Source organism: Dendropsophus ebraccatus, chromosome 15, assembly GCF_027789765.1.
Source record: "Dendropsophus ebraccatus isolate aDenEbr1 chromosome 15, aDenEbr1.pat, whole genome shotgun sequence".
NCBI lineage: Eukaryota > Metazoa > Chordata > Amphibia > Anura > Hylidae > Dendropsophus > Dendropsophus ebraccatus.
The window spans coordinates 24,904,477-24,921,503 of record NC_091468.1 but is presented as its reverse complement, the minus strand read 5'-3'; the positions used below and the strand labels follow the sequence as shown (position 1 = coordinate 24,921,503).

The 17,027-nt window shown below is 44.4% G+C and overlaps 1 protein-coding gene across 1 annotated transcript in view; it reads right to left on the bottom strand.

The window, feature by feature from the left end:
• LOC138774234 (hemoglobin larval subunit alpha-like) overlaps window positions 1-16,426 on the bottom strand; it is a 32,755-nt gene extending 16,329 nt beyond the window's left edge. Inside the window, exon 1 of the mRNA XM_069954932.1 lies at window positions 16,396-16,426. The gene's annotated coding sequence lies outside the window, so the exon portion shown is untranslated. The remainder of the gene's footprint in view (window positions 1-16,395) is intronic.
• Window positions 16,427-17,027: the final 601 nt, after the last annotated feature.

Below are 17,027 nucleotides of genomic sequence, written 5' to 3'. Positions count from 1 at the left end.
AAGGCTCAGGGGAATCACCATAATCCTCAGGATTCTCTACTTGAATTGCTTTCAGTAGTCTAGCAATCCTTTCAGGATTGAACACAAATTTGTCCTCCTTCTCTTCATCTTCTTTATGAGAAGGTGAAGAGCACACTTCATCAAGTACAGTATACTCCTCCATAGATACAGAAGGAGAGGAATTATGGGTTCTTCTGGCCCTTTTCTTAGGAATCATAGCCGCCATCTCTTCCTTCAAGGAAGTACGCATATCCTTCATAGTAGACCTAAGAGACATCAGTATAAGTCTCTAATAGATAAATCTGAAATTCCAAACCTCATTCCAGCTGCTTACTGCATCAGATCCTTGACCCAGATCACTACATCCTGTATGTTGGGTTCATTCTTGTCCTGAATCTTTGGACGGCAGGAGAGGCAGGTAGTGTAATCACTGTCATCTGGCAGTGGAGTTTCTAAATAGAGAGACAACATTCAGGCTCATATAATTCCAACTCTAAATGCAGTAGAAGGTACATACCGCATGCTCTGCACTGAAGGTGATGTCTTTTAGATGTGGATTTTCTTCCTGAAGACTCCCGGGAGGACATACTGAAAACAGAAGAGGACTTATCATGCTAGATCCTACTAGCGGTGCAGCTCAGAGGTGAGGGACCCACCTGAAATCACCAGCTACTGTGGGAAAATGGTAGTTTAAGCTTACAGCTCTACTATCACACTGTCAGCCACAAGGACAGACAGCAACTGATTATCTGGCGCCCTTAAATAAGCTGAAAGAGAAACAACAAAACTCCGGATACCTGTAGGAGAAAACAGTAGTCCGGCGTGGATCGCGTCCCCGCCGGCGAACTGCGCATGCGCCGGCAAGGAATGACGCGAATCACGTCATTTCCGACAGCCGGACGAAGGAGGAACGCAACTGCGCATGCGCCGGCAGGATGACGCGATCGACGTCACTTCCGGCAGTTGGACGAAGTGGAACGCAAACAGCGTTCCACCGCCGCCGGAGTCCCGGACGGAAAAAGTTTCACTAGAAAACTGCTTCAATAGCGCCAGGATCTGGAAGCAAGGTATTAAAAAGGGTGGGAAGGAGGGGGGATTCAGACCTGCCCTACACCAGGACAAAAATAAAAAACTGATGATTGCTGGGTGAGAGAGTGTCTTTATACTCCAGGAGGGGAGGAGCCTTTCTTTAATTGGCTAGTACTATTAAATATTCCTTTTTGTCCTGCCCAGTACACAGGGGCAATAAACCCCGTTATTGTGCCGCTGTGGGACGACAGGGAAGCATAGGCTCTTTTTTGTTTTCTATATCACAACAGCTATATCGTAAAAATTGTCTAATGCCAGGCAACTCCTTTAAAGGGGTTTTCCCAGGATTAAAAAGTTCAGCGATATTCTTGCAAACACAGCACCACCCCTGTCCTCAGGTTGTGTGTGGCATTACAGTTCAGCTCTTCAGAAAACCAGAACTACACTAGGGACGAGATGGACACTGTTTATGGAAGAAAGGTGCCATGTTTTTCTAAGCCTGGGTATTCCCTATAAGGGTGCGTGCACACTACGGAATTGCCGCGTATAACCCGCAGCGTTTTCCATAGGTCGTCCCCGCACACGGCGGCGCGCATTTCCGCCCGTGCCATAGACACTATTCTATGCACGGGCGGATTACGCGTTCCTCCGAAAGAAGTGACATGGCAATTCCGTAGTGTGCACGCACCCTAAGGGCGGGTTTACACTACGGAATTCTCGCGGACAATGTCCGCGGAATTCCGTCAGCTGTCCCCCCGCACGGGCACGCGCTTTTCCGCCGGCTCCATAGACACCATTCTATGGGCCGGCGTATTCCGCGATCCGCTAAAAGAAGTGACATGACACTTCTTTCAGCGTATAGCGGAATACGCCGGCCCATAGAATGGTGTCTATGGGGCCGGCGGAAAGGCGCCCAGATGTCCGGGCGGACAGCTGATGGAATTCCGCGGACATTGTCCGCGAGAATTCCATAGCGTGAACCCGCCCTAAAGCAGACTCAAGCATATAATGCAGTGCAAACCTGACTGAAAAAGTCCCTGGATCCATCTTCATATGATCTCATGATAATATTCAGACTCCAGTCCCAGAAGATATCAGCCAGGCCGGGTTATGAGGGAGATCCTGTATGATCCCAGATGTGCTGATCATCCACCATTACTCCTTATATAAAGGGGCTGATAGAGTCTGGGGGAATCACTGCAAATTGATCAGAAGTAGAGGCGTAACATCATGGCCATGTCAAATGCTGACAAGGCTTTGCTGACTCCAGTGATGGCCAAAGTAGTGGAGATCAAGGTGAACATTGGATGTGAGGCTGTGACCAGGTACTCTCCTTCACTAGGTAGATGGTTTAGAACTAGTCTTTATTTCTGTGTTTCTGATATGATGCCATTTGCTTGCATAGCAGAGCTGAGGCTTTAGGCTGCTGCTTGCTGCTACAAAAGGAGATATCATGTGCATGGTAATGAAGGGAAAACATGTGCTGACCTATCTGGTCATCACTTTCTTCCTCCTCCTTCCCTGCCTGTGCTATTCAATGCACATAGTGAGCTGGAGGCAGGGGCAGCCTGTATCATCCTTAGGGTGGCTTTACAGAGTTTTTTTTTTTTTTTTTTTTTTTTAAAACCAAAATCAAGAATGCATTTGAGAAGAGGTGAAATACTACTTTTATGACCTGTTCTGTTAGTCCGTTCCTGGCTTTGGCGTAAAAAAAAAATCTTGTCAGTGTAAAGGCACCCTGGGCTTCCCACTGATATCAGCAGTCTACTGCTGCAGTTATAACATGGAGCGATGAGCAGTAGACCAGTGCTGGCATGATCATTGTTTCAACATGTTGAAAGACCATGATCAACTGACGTTGTGCAGGTTGGCTGATCATAGCCTTTTACTATGTCCTATTAAGCAAAGTACAGCTAATTATTTTTGGTGTAATAGGGCCTTAAGTCTCTAAATTGTGAGTTGGATGTAATAAGAAGCTATAGGAGCTGTACTGTTGGCACCTGCAAACTCAAGACTCCATTCTAGCCTTTTGCTTCCCCCTGGGGCCTGTTCACACTACAGATTTGGTACAGAGATTCTGCTCTGAACCCCCATCTGCAGACTCTGCGCAGAATCCTTCCTGCTATGTCTTTCATAAACAACGGGGACATCCTTGAAGTGCAAAAAATAGCGGCAAACAAATGAGTTGAAACTGCGTCAAGAACAAGTCATGGTGAGGCTCTAGGATCTTGATAATTTCTACCATAACCAAGCTTCCTCATATACCGTCCCTAGTCTTCTTACAGATGGGGCAGTTCTCTCCATACATGGTCCAGTTGATGGATTTCCCATATGTCTTAATGGGTTAGTGAGATTAGAGAACATGTCATATTAGACTCTGGTCTGTCATGGTGCCCAAGGCTCATGATGGTCACTGTCAGATTTCAGGATGTGTGGTAGGTGATACTCCATTACTTGGCTCCTTTTTTTCCCCCTGTGTCAGGGCCAGCTCCCTCCATCCATTATACACTATAGATGAGATTCTGGCTTAATACAACATTTTCTCTCTCCTCTAGTGGTTGCTGAATCTTATCAGAGACCTCATCAAAGAGAAACTCTCCAGTGACTTCAATGAGGATGTCCAGGTGGCTTGTGACAAGTACTTCAATCAGGTCTCTGGTATCCTGACCTCTAAGTCAGCTGGGACAATGTCTGAGGATCCATGAAGTGTCTTCCTAGAAATGTGTCAATAAATGGACTGGAGACTTCTAATGTGTCTGAGCTTTGCTGATTTACAGCCAATGGGCGTCTCATATCTAAAGTGGTTCTATGGGTAGATGGGACCCAACAGTATTGTATTGGCTATGACCATGGTCTGGAGCAGGGAAGGCCCTTGTGCATGTTGCCCTAAATGGATGACATCTTCATTGCAGGAAGAGAGGTCCTAACTAGAGATGAGCGAACCTTGAGCATGCTCGAGTTGACCTGAACGTTCGGCATTTGATTAGCGGGGGCTGCTGAACTTGGATAAAGCTCTAAGGTTGTCTGAAAAACATGGATACAGCCAATGACTATATCCATGTTTTCCCCATAGCCTTAGGGCTTTATTTAACTTCAGCAGCCCCAGCTAATCAAATGCCAAAGTTCGGGTTCGGATCGACTCGAGCATGCTCAAGGTTTGCTCATCTCTTGTCCTAACATATGGTTGGTGTTTCCCTTTGAAATGTTATGCTTTAAAGAAGGAATTGGGGAAACCTGTGGCCTCAGCTACAAAACTACAATTCCCATAATGACAAGGCTTTCTGGCATCTTAGGAATTGTAATTTTGCAACAGCTGGGAGGCCACAAATTCAACCAACTAATAGGTCTCTAGCTTTCACAACTACAATTCTAATCATCCATCTGCTGTAGACTGTCTTGGTAGTGGTAGTTGTGTACCAACCATAGAGCCACTAACTGGGGGATAATTGGCTCTGCCTATACTAGCCCTACAGTACTTTAGCTACAGCCCCATCTGAGAAATGCTTAAAGGGCATATTCATTAGAAAAACATGGCCACTTCCTTGCGAAGTTGGCACCACCCCTGTGTGGTATTACAACTTGGCTTCATTCACTTCAATAGAATAGAGCTGCTCACAAACTGAGGACAAGTGTAGTGCTGTTGCTAAGGAGAAAGCGGCAATGTATTTCTAATACTTTAAAGGGGTTATCAGTGCTACAAAAACATGGCCACTCCCCCCCCCCCCCTCTCTCGTCTCCAGATTGGGTGGGGTTTCAAACTCTGTTCCATTGAAGTAAATGAAGCTTAATTGCAAACCGCACCTGAACTGGAGACAAGAGGGGGGGGGGGAGAGGAAGTGGCCATGGTCTTTGTAGTGCTGGATAACCCCTTTAACACAGCCTGTTGTGGATCACTGGTTCAGTTTGCTATATTAAATGTGGTCACCCATGGGTGCTATTTACTTGCAAGGGCTGATGGTACATTAAGCGCTGGATAACCCCTTTAAACAGTACTGTTAAAAGTCTATCTAGACTGTAGATGGGTATACTTGGCTATTTTGAAAAGTCTTCAGTGAGAATTTGTATGGGGGGGGGGGGGGGGGGACTAGCCCAATGGCTTATGCCAAGGGAACAGAGCCGTAGGCAATAAGGTGCATGAGGGGGACGCAACTTCTTGAACCACTTCTTAAAGTAGGGATAGTCTCTAGGTTACTCAGGCTCTTTGCCACAGGACCAGGCCCTTGAAATTACTGCCTCAAGAATTCTGTTCTTGTATGTGCCTGCTTGGTTATGCTCAGATTAGTTCCCAATCTCTTTCACCAGACTTATAGCTAAAGCCTGGGCCTTGTTTCCCATTGATGGAGAGGTACCTGATAGGACAGAACTAATGAGAACCTTCTAGAAGGGCTTGTGGTAGGCTCAGAAATAGGGAGTTGGGTGGGCACAGCAACTCAGGGGGGTAAATGTAGGAAGTGCTACACAGGCACTTGTCATGGTAGACAGATTCCAAGTACTTAAATAGTTAATGCTTTTACTGAGGAGCTTGTAGTGCAGCACTGCTAACACAGTCTTTTGAATGCAAGTGTTAACAGTATATTAGATACACTTGCTGTCTAAGATCCCTTGGATGGGGGTTGTTCTTTGGGAATATTTGAATTGGTTTGTTACAAATAGTCGCTTTTAAGTGCGTATATATAGGACTTTACTTTAGCTTGGAGTAGTGTAGCTACTTGATAGAACAGGCTTTGACCACTTCTAGGTGCGTTACCTCCTGGGAAACATGAGTGCAAAAGAAGAACCTGTAAAGCCTCATTGAAGAGTCTCAAAACACAGGACTGGCCAGATATCTCTCCGGGAAGGACCCAGCCAGGGGGTGGCTTCTGTAAGGAAACCACCATATTAAGTGGCCCTCTAATTCTCAGGGAGACCAGCCAAACGATAACACTGCCGGTGGCTATTTTGTGGGCACTGACTGACACACAATCAGGGATGCAGGCTCTCTGCTTGAATAGTGCACCAGAAGTCACATTAGTCGTAACAAGTTCTTTATTCTTCATTGGTAGCAACTGCATAACATTATTAAAAGGCTTCAGAGACCTATTGTACTTGGTCTTGCATAAAATGCACACATTTACTTTTGTTTTAGTTATAAACATGTTGTATGGTTTGCGCGGAATTAAATTAAAAAAAGTTTGGCGTTCATGGCACTTTCAGCTGAAAAGGTTCCCTTCTGCTGTTCTATAGCGGATGGAATCTGCTCGAAATTCTGCCCGTAAAATATGAACATTGGTCCTTTCCATAGGTTTTATTTGGCTTTTTTGATGGAAAATTTTACCACGGAACATCAGAAGAACATGCCAATTTTTGGGGGCAGATTCCCCTAGAGAAATCCTTTTAGAAATCAATGAGGCTTGAATTTTGCGTCAATTCCGTTTGCTTTCTGCTCCAATGTTGCCAGGGCTAAATAGAGGCCGGATTTCAAGCAGAAAACTTTCCTCTTCAATTCCTCGCCTATTCTTCAATGTGCAAAGGCCCATATACAGGATACCAACCTATACTTGCTAGAAAAGGAGCAGTGGACACTCGTTCTGCAACACTACACTGGCAACCTTCCTTACACACACTTCACTGTAAAGAAATAGTTAGTGTCATCTTGTGGACAAAAAGTAGTAAGACACCTTCCCATAGAAATCCCTGTAAAACATAATACTCAATGCTGACCTTTACACAAACACGTGGAACTTTGGTGGACTTTGTTCTTCTGCCAGATGTAGCTGCTTGATAATCTCCTTTATACTAGGTTATAGTAGATAGCATATAACCCATACTCTACTTTACCGGCTCTAATCTTACAGCTGAGGGATATGACCATTGCATTGTTCTCTGCAGGCAGATGGATAGCTGTGATTCGATGACCTACATTTGTTTAGTATCGAAATGACTTTATCCAATAGTCAAAATCTTACACAATTACTGAAAGCCTCTTATGATGCAGGAATAGCACTTGTCTCCATGTTAAGATAAGCTGTTTAATGTCACAGGGGACTCCTGAGTATGAGATGTCTCCTATATTTCCCTTTGGAACAGGATCTGCTTAACCTATGATTCATATAACTATATAAGTGGGCACAATGAGAAAAAAAAGTACAGTACTTTGATTCTTGGAATCTTGAATAGTAAAGTGGTTATTTTCTATAGAAACAGTGCCATTCTTGTCCTTGGTTTATGTCTAGATGCAGTTCAGATGCATTGAAGTAAATGCAGCTGTGTTGGCTCTAGACACAACATAAAACTTCCAGTTCCCCAGAAATATTTGTACAAGAGCAAGAGCATAGTTATCAACATTTTTTTTTCCAGGGGCACTTTAGTGTTAACAACAAGGGGTGTGACTTATTGTGGATGTGGTCTCTGTGGGATGTGGCCTATTGTGGGTATGGTTTGCAGGGTGTGGCTTGTCATCAGTGTTTTTTCCCAGAATTTTCCAGTTAGAATTTTTCAGTCAGGAAAACACAAAAGGAGCATTACACACCCCAAAATATTACACATCCCAGTATCAGGTCCCCAGTACATTACACACCCCAGTGTCAGATCCCCTGTGTATTACACAAATCAGAGCAGCATACAGGCTGTTGCCAAAAGATTGCACTCTACTGACTGACTGTTGTTTGTGCCCATATGATGCAGATGAACCCCATACTACTACTACCTTCATCCTCCTGCCCCTCCATCATCATACTACCACTTCCTTCATTCTCCTGCCCCTCCATCATCATACTACTGCACCCTTTATCATCCCCCTGCCCCTACATCATCATACTTCTACCCCTTCATCCTCCTGCTTCTCCATCACGCTACTACCCCCTACTTCTTCTTCCCCCTGCTCCTCCATCTTCATGCTACTACCTCCTTCATCATCATTCTTCTAACCCCTTCATCTGTAATTCGAAAAAAAAAAAAAAAAAGCTATACTCACTTGTATGGTTAATCTAGTACCATAGCGACTTTCCCTGTTCTGCATGGATGATGTTGTTTGCTGGGAGGAGAGAGCGGCCCCTTGTGGCTGGAGGCAGATACTGTCTGCAGCCAAAAGAAATACTGTCACAGCAGGAGCTTATGGTTCCCTAATGTGTCAGTAAACTCTTAGCTATAAGCATTAGTGCTTATAGCTAGAGATGAGCGAACCTTGAGCATACTCGAGTCCATCTGAACCTGATCTTTCGGCATTTGTTTAGCGGTGGCTGCTGAAGTTGGATAAAGCCCTAAGGCTATGTAGAAAACATGGATATAGTCAGTGGCTGTATGCATGTTTTCCAGACAACCTTAGAGCTTTATCCAACTTCAGCAGCCACCGCTAATCAAATGCCGAACAATGCAGTTCGGCTGGACTTGAGCATGCTCGAGGTTCGCTCTTCTCTACTTATAGCTAAAGGTGTGGGGGCGTCAGGGGGCGTGGCTTAAAGTAGTGGGTGCAGAGCTTCCCGGGACATACCCAGGACATGGTTTTGCTGGGACTGTCTCCTTAAAATTGGGACAGTCCTGGCAAAACCGGGTATAAGATATAAGAGGAACTGTGTATTGGTCATGTAGATATGGTCAGTTAGTGTTTAGTATAAATCGCTATACATTGGTTAAAGTCTGCTTTTCAGACTGCTTTTCAGTCTGCTTTTTAATACCATTTGGCAACAGTGTTGGACTGGGCCACCAGAGGATCCTACAGTGGGCCTCTCCCCCTCTCCCCCCACACAATGACCGTCCAGTGGCTGGGCCCCCAGACACTTATACAGTGCTGCTATCATCATTTGACTGGGCCCCAGCATCGGAAGCAGAGGCAGGCCAGCAGCAGCATTGTATCACTTTAGGTGGACCCTGCCTGACATTCAATGTGTAGGGATGAGGTGGATGACTGAGTCGAGGGATCCTCTGGTGACCACCAACCCCATCCCCACACACTGACTGCTGGGCAGGGCCCCTAGACCAAAGGCGGGTTATAATGAGAGCAATCTGGACTATAGGAGAGCAAAGTAGAATTGCCTAATACTATTTGGGGAACACAACCAAGTGAAAGCCTATTATATGGGGCACAGAGGGACAGACTACTATTTGGAAGCATACACTTGGGCTAACTTTTTATATGGAGGCACAGAGGAAGCGTGGTTACTGTGTGAAGCAGATGTGGAGTTTGTATAGAGATGAAGATGATCTTGGGGTGAGGAGTCTAAAATGTTTGGCAGATTCTGTGGAGATGAGATGTGTCCAGGCAAAGTCTCCATGATGGCCCATCAACATGGAGAGGAAAGTGAAAAGTGAGCGGCTGCAATCGGAGAAGACCTCACCTGTGAGTCACTTATAAAAGATGCCCCCTGTGAGTCACTGGATGTAACTGTACTTTAATCACCTACATGGTGTGCAGAGCCTGTGTACCATTTGTATCTAACTCTAAATGGATCAGTATATGGGGGGATATTGGTATTTATAGAGTGGATGTTAGTAATGGCATGGAGGTGGCGGTGAAGGTGTGATAATATTTGTTACATATATATTTGTATTGTTGGTCTTAGTATACTGGATATTAGTAAAGGTATGGTGGTATTAGTCACAAATAATAATATTTGTTTCCTATATTGTATGCAGGTATTATTATTGGTAATATTGATAATTCTGAGGTAACTTCCAGACACTGAGCCCCTACAGACAGGGCCGTATTAGCCACTAGGCACCCGTGGTCTGGTGCCTAGGGCGGCGTCCTGTGGAAGGGTGGTACCCGCAGGGAACAATTTTTTTTTTTTTTTTTTTACCCCCCTCTGCTGCTATAGGCACCCTGAACCCAAGCTTCTCCTCTGCCCCCCTACTGCTCCCCCTGAATCCCAGCCTCTCCCCCTGCCCCCCAGCTTCTCTTCTGCCCCCTTCTGAAATCCAGGCTTACATAGATACAACGTTTCGACCTCTGCTGGGGTCTTTGTCAAGTATACAAAACCCTAGTAAAATACAGGTTTAAATGTTTTCGCTAGGGTTTTGTATACTTGACAAAGACCCCAGCAGGGGTCGAAACGTCATATCTATGTAAGCTTGGCTTTCAAAAAAAGATTGAAGATTATCATTGAAAACTGTTGGACCTCTTCTAGACAAGTAACCTAAACTCACTTGGGGATGATGGGCCTTTCAGCGTGCATCCATCTACTACTGGTACACCAGGGTCTATCGGTGCTGCTAACTCCAGTTTCAAGTGTTGATAGCCTGTGTAAGTCTATGGTGTCCGACTTGATATCACGTGACAAAGAGCGTCAGTGCATCCTTTTCCACCCGTTCTCCCCATCTGTATGGGTTTAAACACTCAGACCCGGGCCGGTCAAAACTTTTGACATGTCTCTATGACAGGTATGTTTTTCTACTTGGTGCAATATTTTGTGGTTGATGTATGAACCATTACACCAGATCTGTCACCAATCTCCTGACCTTCCACCGCTCATGTCCTCCATCCAGAAAACCAAAACAGTTATCCATATTTTCTGAATTTTAGGCAACAATCTATGGCTGAAACAACACACAATTCCATTCCATTTTTTCCTGAATTGCTGATCTTTTTCTCTCCCCATATAACAGAGATAATAATAGACTTTGCATGGTGACAGTTTTGATTATTGCCGTTCCCGTTCATTGTTGGTGACCACGACGTTTTATCTTCTTTATGTCTTATTTATGGCTACGATGATATCACACAAATCGTTCACAGACCCAGTTTATAATGGGATTACTGTCAGCAGCCGCTTAATCTATTAAGCCCCATTTATCAACATGAACCCACCAGCAGCCGATAATCTGAGCCTGGGGGGACAGCGAAAGAATGGATGTATTGTGTGTATAGTCTATGTCATCAGCCATTTATTCCTGCACAGGTAGACCGCCAATGTGACCTTTTTTATGGGTCTTAACCTTACTTTGTTAACAATAAAAAATAGGGCAACCCCTTAAAGGAAAATATACTTTAGTTGTCTAAATTTACAATTCTGTATAGCATTATAGAGTTATTCATCCATGAATATAATACAAGAACAACAGTGAATATAGGCGAAGAAGTAGCTAATATAAGCTAATATATAAAATAGTAGAAAATGTACCTAACCTTGCCCAGGTGTAATGTGTCAGTGTGTTAATTAGATTTGTTCCTAGGTGCCCAAAAGGCCAATGTATGGCCTCATTGTTTAGCTTTTTCCCTGCACTTACTACTGCATCAAGGCTTCACTTCCTGGATAAAATGGTGACATCACGACCCGACTCCCAGAGCTGTGCGGGCTGTGGCTGCTGAAGAGGATGATGGCAGAGGGATGCTCGGTGTCAGCTCTGTCCTCCTTCTGGTCTCCCTGCCTCAGCTCTTCCCCAGTGTGTGGCTCCCTATCGGGACAGCCCCTGCTCTCCCCGAGTGTGCCGCTCCCCACCAGGACCCTCCTGCTCAAACTTGCCGGCACCCAGCACTTACTTTCCTAGCCGCTGCTGTCTTTCTCTCTCCCTCCCAGGAGTCCACTACTCACATCCCAGCGGGGATCAAAACGCTCTATTCGCTCTTAAAGGGCATATTTAAAGTTTCTCTTAAAGGGGCATTGTGGAAGTCACTGTTAAAGGGGCCGCTTTTCAAGCACTATGTATTTTCTCCTGGAAATAATATATATATAAATTTTTTAATAGTCTTAAAGACACATCACCCTACTTCCGCAGAGCACAATTGTGGATCGCTAAAAGTAAGGATTTTGGTCACATGATCTTCCCATGGGCAGCTTAAAAGGAAACTAACTGTTCCCATAGGGTGGGAGATGCTGGGAATGAAGATAATTTTCTTACCTTCCTTGTCAGTACCATTATTGCTAAATTCTGATTTTAAGGGGTTATTGGAAAAAGTTGGTAGTCTCTCTAAAAACACTTGACATATGTGTAGATTAAAATTCTCATTTGTAACGATTAAAAGCAGTTTATAGATGTACATTCACATAAAATATAATGTAGTTTTTGTAGGCTTTGCGGGCTCTCGGCGGCTCTACGTCTGCTTTCTGGGAGTTGTGGATTAGGTTTTTACCACTCACTGTGTTCAGATCGGGATTGTACTTGCTCAGATAGATCGTGGGGTCCGTGCCTGGATCTACTGTGTCCCGTGTTCTGTTTGAAGCTCGTGCATGCACATTGAAGTCAATAGGAGGCGTCCCCCCCCTGCCGTTGGGTAAGTTCTTTTTGCGTGTATTGCACTTATGCACTCATCCACGCGTGAAATTCAAATGAGTAACGGTTTTCTTATTCAAATAGTGGCTGTTTATCTTGGAAAACTTCAGATAGCTGCTTTTAATCCAAGATCTGTCCTGCAGTCCGTTCGGCAGGTGATGCAGTTATTGTCCTAAAAAATACTTTTAACCTTGAAGCCCTTTGCCAAACGGGAGTATCTGTGCCCTAACTTTGCACAACTTCTCAAACTTAGGGCACATGAGTGCACTACACGCAAAAAGAACTTACCCAATGGCAGGGGGTGGGGACGCCTCCTATGCACTTCAATGTGCATGCACAAGCTTCAAACAGAACACGGGACACAGTAGATCCAGGCACGGACCCCGCAATATATCTGAGCAAGTACAATCCCGATCTAAACACAGTGAGTGGTAAAAAACAAATCCACAACTCCCAGCAAGCAGACGCCGAGCCACCGAGAGCCCGCAAAGCCTACAAAACTACAGAGGGCGACAATACCACCAGTAGCTTTGGAAAAAAGAACGTTTTGCCACAGCCCGCACAACAGCAGAGACTGGTGAGAGGTGACTAGTTCACCACACAATTATTATATGATACTATCTCAAATCAAACATAAGAGAGTGTTATATATACTAGACTAATGCTGCGTTTACATGGAGCGATAATTCGCCCGATCGTACGATTAACTATATCGAAAGAACAATGTTTTCTTTAGAACAATCAGCGTTTAGACGGAACGATATATTGTACGGAAAAATCGTTTTGCGATCGCTTAAGCCTATCTCGCACATAGGTAAAATCTGTGAACGACGGAACGATCTGCGAATTTTTTGCGAACAACAAATGACGATTTTAGAACATGTTGTAAGATCAAAAGGAACGATTTCTCGCTTGTCGCTTGATTGTTTGCTGCGTTTACACGTACGATTATCATTCGAATTCGATCGTTATCGTGCAAATTCGCACGATAATCGTTCCGTGTAAACACAGTATAAGAGTAAACGGTTAATAAACCTTTATTTGCAGCATGCAAGGGCCCTGCACCACAACGGAATATTTATACTAAGTTGCTAAACCACATGTACAGCTATATACCGTGACGAGACATCTTCAATTCTATTCTATATTATTGTCTTTTTGTATGATTTTATATGATTTTATATTTTGTGAATGTACATCTATAAACTGCTTTTAATCGTTACAAATGAGAATTTTAATCTACACATATGTCACATATGTGTTTTTAGAGAGCCTACCAACTTTTTCCAATAACCCCTTATTGCAACACAGGTTTTGTAGGATGCAGAACCAGGCAGTGCACTCAAAACACAACACAACCAACTTACTCCCTCTGACCCTAGGTTGAGTTCACCACACCCTTTTTTTACTCTATAAATTCTGATTTTAATCAACCTGCAAATTAACTGGTTTGGTGTACTGGGGGCAGGACTGCAATCCTCAGTGCATCAATCCACCATGCCTCCCAGTGCACCACACCGCATCAATCCACCCTTTCCCAGTGCACCACACCGCTTCATTTGCATATTACATAAAGTCAAGGCATATTGATACAGCCCTATGGGAACAGAGCAGCAGGTTTGATGCTTCTAACCGGCTGTTAGTTTTTATGTAAACTGCCTGTGGTAGGGTCATGTGACCAAAATCTTTACTTTCTTAACATTTGACCACTGGCTTTGAATACCAAAGAATAGTGTTCAGCCTTGCAATCTCATTAAACCTCGGTGTATGCTGGTTTAGCAGCGTGACAACCAAAAATAGAAGTACATAAAAGTGACCTACAATACCCAGACACAACTTAAGATACACAAAGTAAGATATTCCTCAGCCACATGACAACTTTATCAAGGATATGGGTACCAGGACACTGCACTTAGCATACAGATCAATTTAACAATTAGTCATATTATAAATGTTGGAAACTGACTTTGTTATAGGTTTTTTGGTCGACAGATATATGAGGACACACTGAGGCTTTCTTTGCCTATGAAAAGGCATAGTGTGCTGACGTTATAAATTGTGCTACATGACTAGCTTAGCTCTGCTATGTCGATATAGTATCTCCAGCCATCCCTCATTTCTCTATTTACAGCAAGATCCCCTAATTGTGCATTCCTTTAAGTGTCTCGTAGCCGTCAGGCCCATTCCCGGCTGTCACTCCTGTCATCTCTCCGCTAATATATTCCATTTGTGTTACTGTCTAGCAATTAATCATAACACGTCTCACAGTCTCTGTGTTGTGGCTTCCTATTAGGAACGGTCAAAACATTCTTGGGATCTGCCAGCTTTACTAAGTATCACCAAAAAAATAATAAAATCTGCACGCGGGGAGATAATGATGTCTCACGCCATTGTTGTATCGAAGGTGACGGGAGATGAGGAGGAGATCACAGGAAGATCTCAGGATGCAAAGCCATGGCGATTCCAGCTCCATTCACATAGAGAATCAGCAATAACCAATAAGCTGATTAAAGGGGTATTCCCCTGAGTATTTTTAGCCATCTCCCGTCTTTCTAGCTGTGGCTGTTCCTGAGTTACAAGTTTTTTAAAAAGATGGTCTATATCCATGATAGAAAATTACTTTTCCCATCATGCAATGCTTATGTATAATTGGGCCATGATGTAGCAGAGCTAATGCCCACATGATACAGCAAAGTTGAGGTAGTACAGGAAACATAGTGAGGTAGCAGAGGTGAGTCAGTGATGTAGCAGAGGTGAGATAGAGAGGTGAGAGGTTGCTAGATTGTGTGACAGAGGGGCATCTCTTTCCATATGTCTCCCTTTGTATTGTCCAATCCTGTCACAAGCTGCATCAGGTGTCCTCCACCAATAGGAACCTCTCCCTGCAGTATAAGATAGGTGGTAGTGAAGGCCTGTGTGGTAGTAGTCTTCAAACAGAGTAAGTATATTCCGTTTTCGAGTGTTCTAGTTCCAGAGTGTTTTTAAAGGGGTCTGGTCTTGCAGAATTCTTGAAGGGGTTATCCAGCGCTACAAAAACATGGCCGCTTTCTACCAGAGACAGAACAACTCTTGTCTCCAGTTCAGGTGTACTGAATTGCAAAACCCCACCCAAACTGGAGAAAAGAGTGGTGCTGTCTCTTCAGGAAAGTGGCCATGTTTTTGTAGCACTGGATAACCCCTTAAACTCCGGAGTTAGCTCTTCATCATACATAGAGCATTTTAAAAGTGTACCTGTCCTTAAAATGCTCAAAATCTAAATTAAAAATAGATGTGAAATAAAGCAAGTTTGCAATATACATTCATTTTTTTTGTTATAATGGAAAACAGAGCACTTCTTTTTTTCTGGAAGAGTCAGAAAACAGGAAGTCCTATATATCCCAGGCCATCTGAGCGCTCACAGAAAGAAGGCAGTCATGTGACTGACGGACACATTGAGCTGTGACTCTCTGTACTGGCCGGAATTCGTGTGTTTAGTCTGTTTTTTTTCAATTAGCACAAGTCAGAAAATCTGCCTTCAGGAGACTGTACCTGGATTTCTGGTAAGTTCAGCTTTGTTTGACAGCATGATAACAACAAAAAATATTAAATGTATATTACAAACACTACATTACATTCTGCTCCCACCACTGTATATAGAGCATTCTCAGCTTCTCGTCCTGCTACCCACTGTATATAGAGCATTCTCAGCTTCTCGTCCTGCTCCCCACTGTATATAGAGCATTCTCAGCTTCTCGTCCTGCTCCCCACTGTATATAGAGCATTCTCAGCTTCTCGTCCTGCTCCCCACTGTATATAGAGCATTCTCAGCTTCTCGTCCTGCTCCCCACTGTATATAGAGCATTCTCAGCTTCTCGTCCTGCTCCCCACTGTATATAGAGCATTCTCAGCTTCTCGTCTTGCTCCCCACTGTATATGGAGCATTCTCAGATCCTCATCCTGTTCCCTCGCTGTATATCCAGCATTCTCAGCCTTTTAGCCTGTTACACCACCAGAGCCGGCTCCAGGTTTTTGTGGGCCCTCGGGTGACAGAACCTCATTGGGCCCCATGCATCCACTATGCACCCATCATCCATCCACTATGCATAATCACTTGAGACACCACTAACATACACAAATGCCCATTATTGACACTGACAGACTGACTCAGACACTGACTGACACAGACACATACACAGCACTTACAGCTCAGACTTCTCCCTCTTCCTCTCTGTCTGGCTGATCTCCACACTGTGAGGTTGAGGACCTTCGGGTCATGTGATCAGGTCCTTTACCATTTCTCTCTCTGTGCAGGTCCTGCTCCAGCTCCCATGTCTTCTAATGTTCAGCACTTACCCTGCACTACAGTGAGGGGGCTGAACATCAGAACATCGGGCCCCTCATCCTCTCTGGGCCCCTAGAGGCGCTCTTGGCCCAGGCACTTGCCCAAGTAAGCCCTGTGCGAACGCCAGCCCTTTCCCCCACTGTATATAGAGCATTCTCTCAGTTCCTCAGCCTGCTCCCCACTGTATATAGAGGATTCTCAGCTCCTCACCCTGCTCCCCATTGTATATAGAGCATTCTCAGCTCCTCATCCTGCAATGTAGCGTAGCAACGTGCTCCTGCCTAGTGTGAATGGTGTTGTAGGAGAGCTGACCAAATTTGTCTTTTTTTCTGTGTTCCAGATGGGGGAGTGGCTGCCTTTACTTGGTCGTGTACTCCACCTATCCCACTCAGGTGGTGTAATTACTTTTGCCGGTATAAGATGGATCTTGCATGCCCAAAGCCTAGGCATATCACATGCCATGGAGAGGTCAGAGTACAGTGTAGGTCCACCC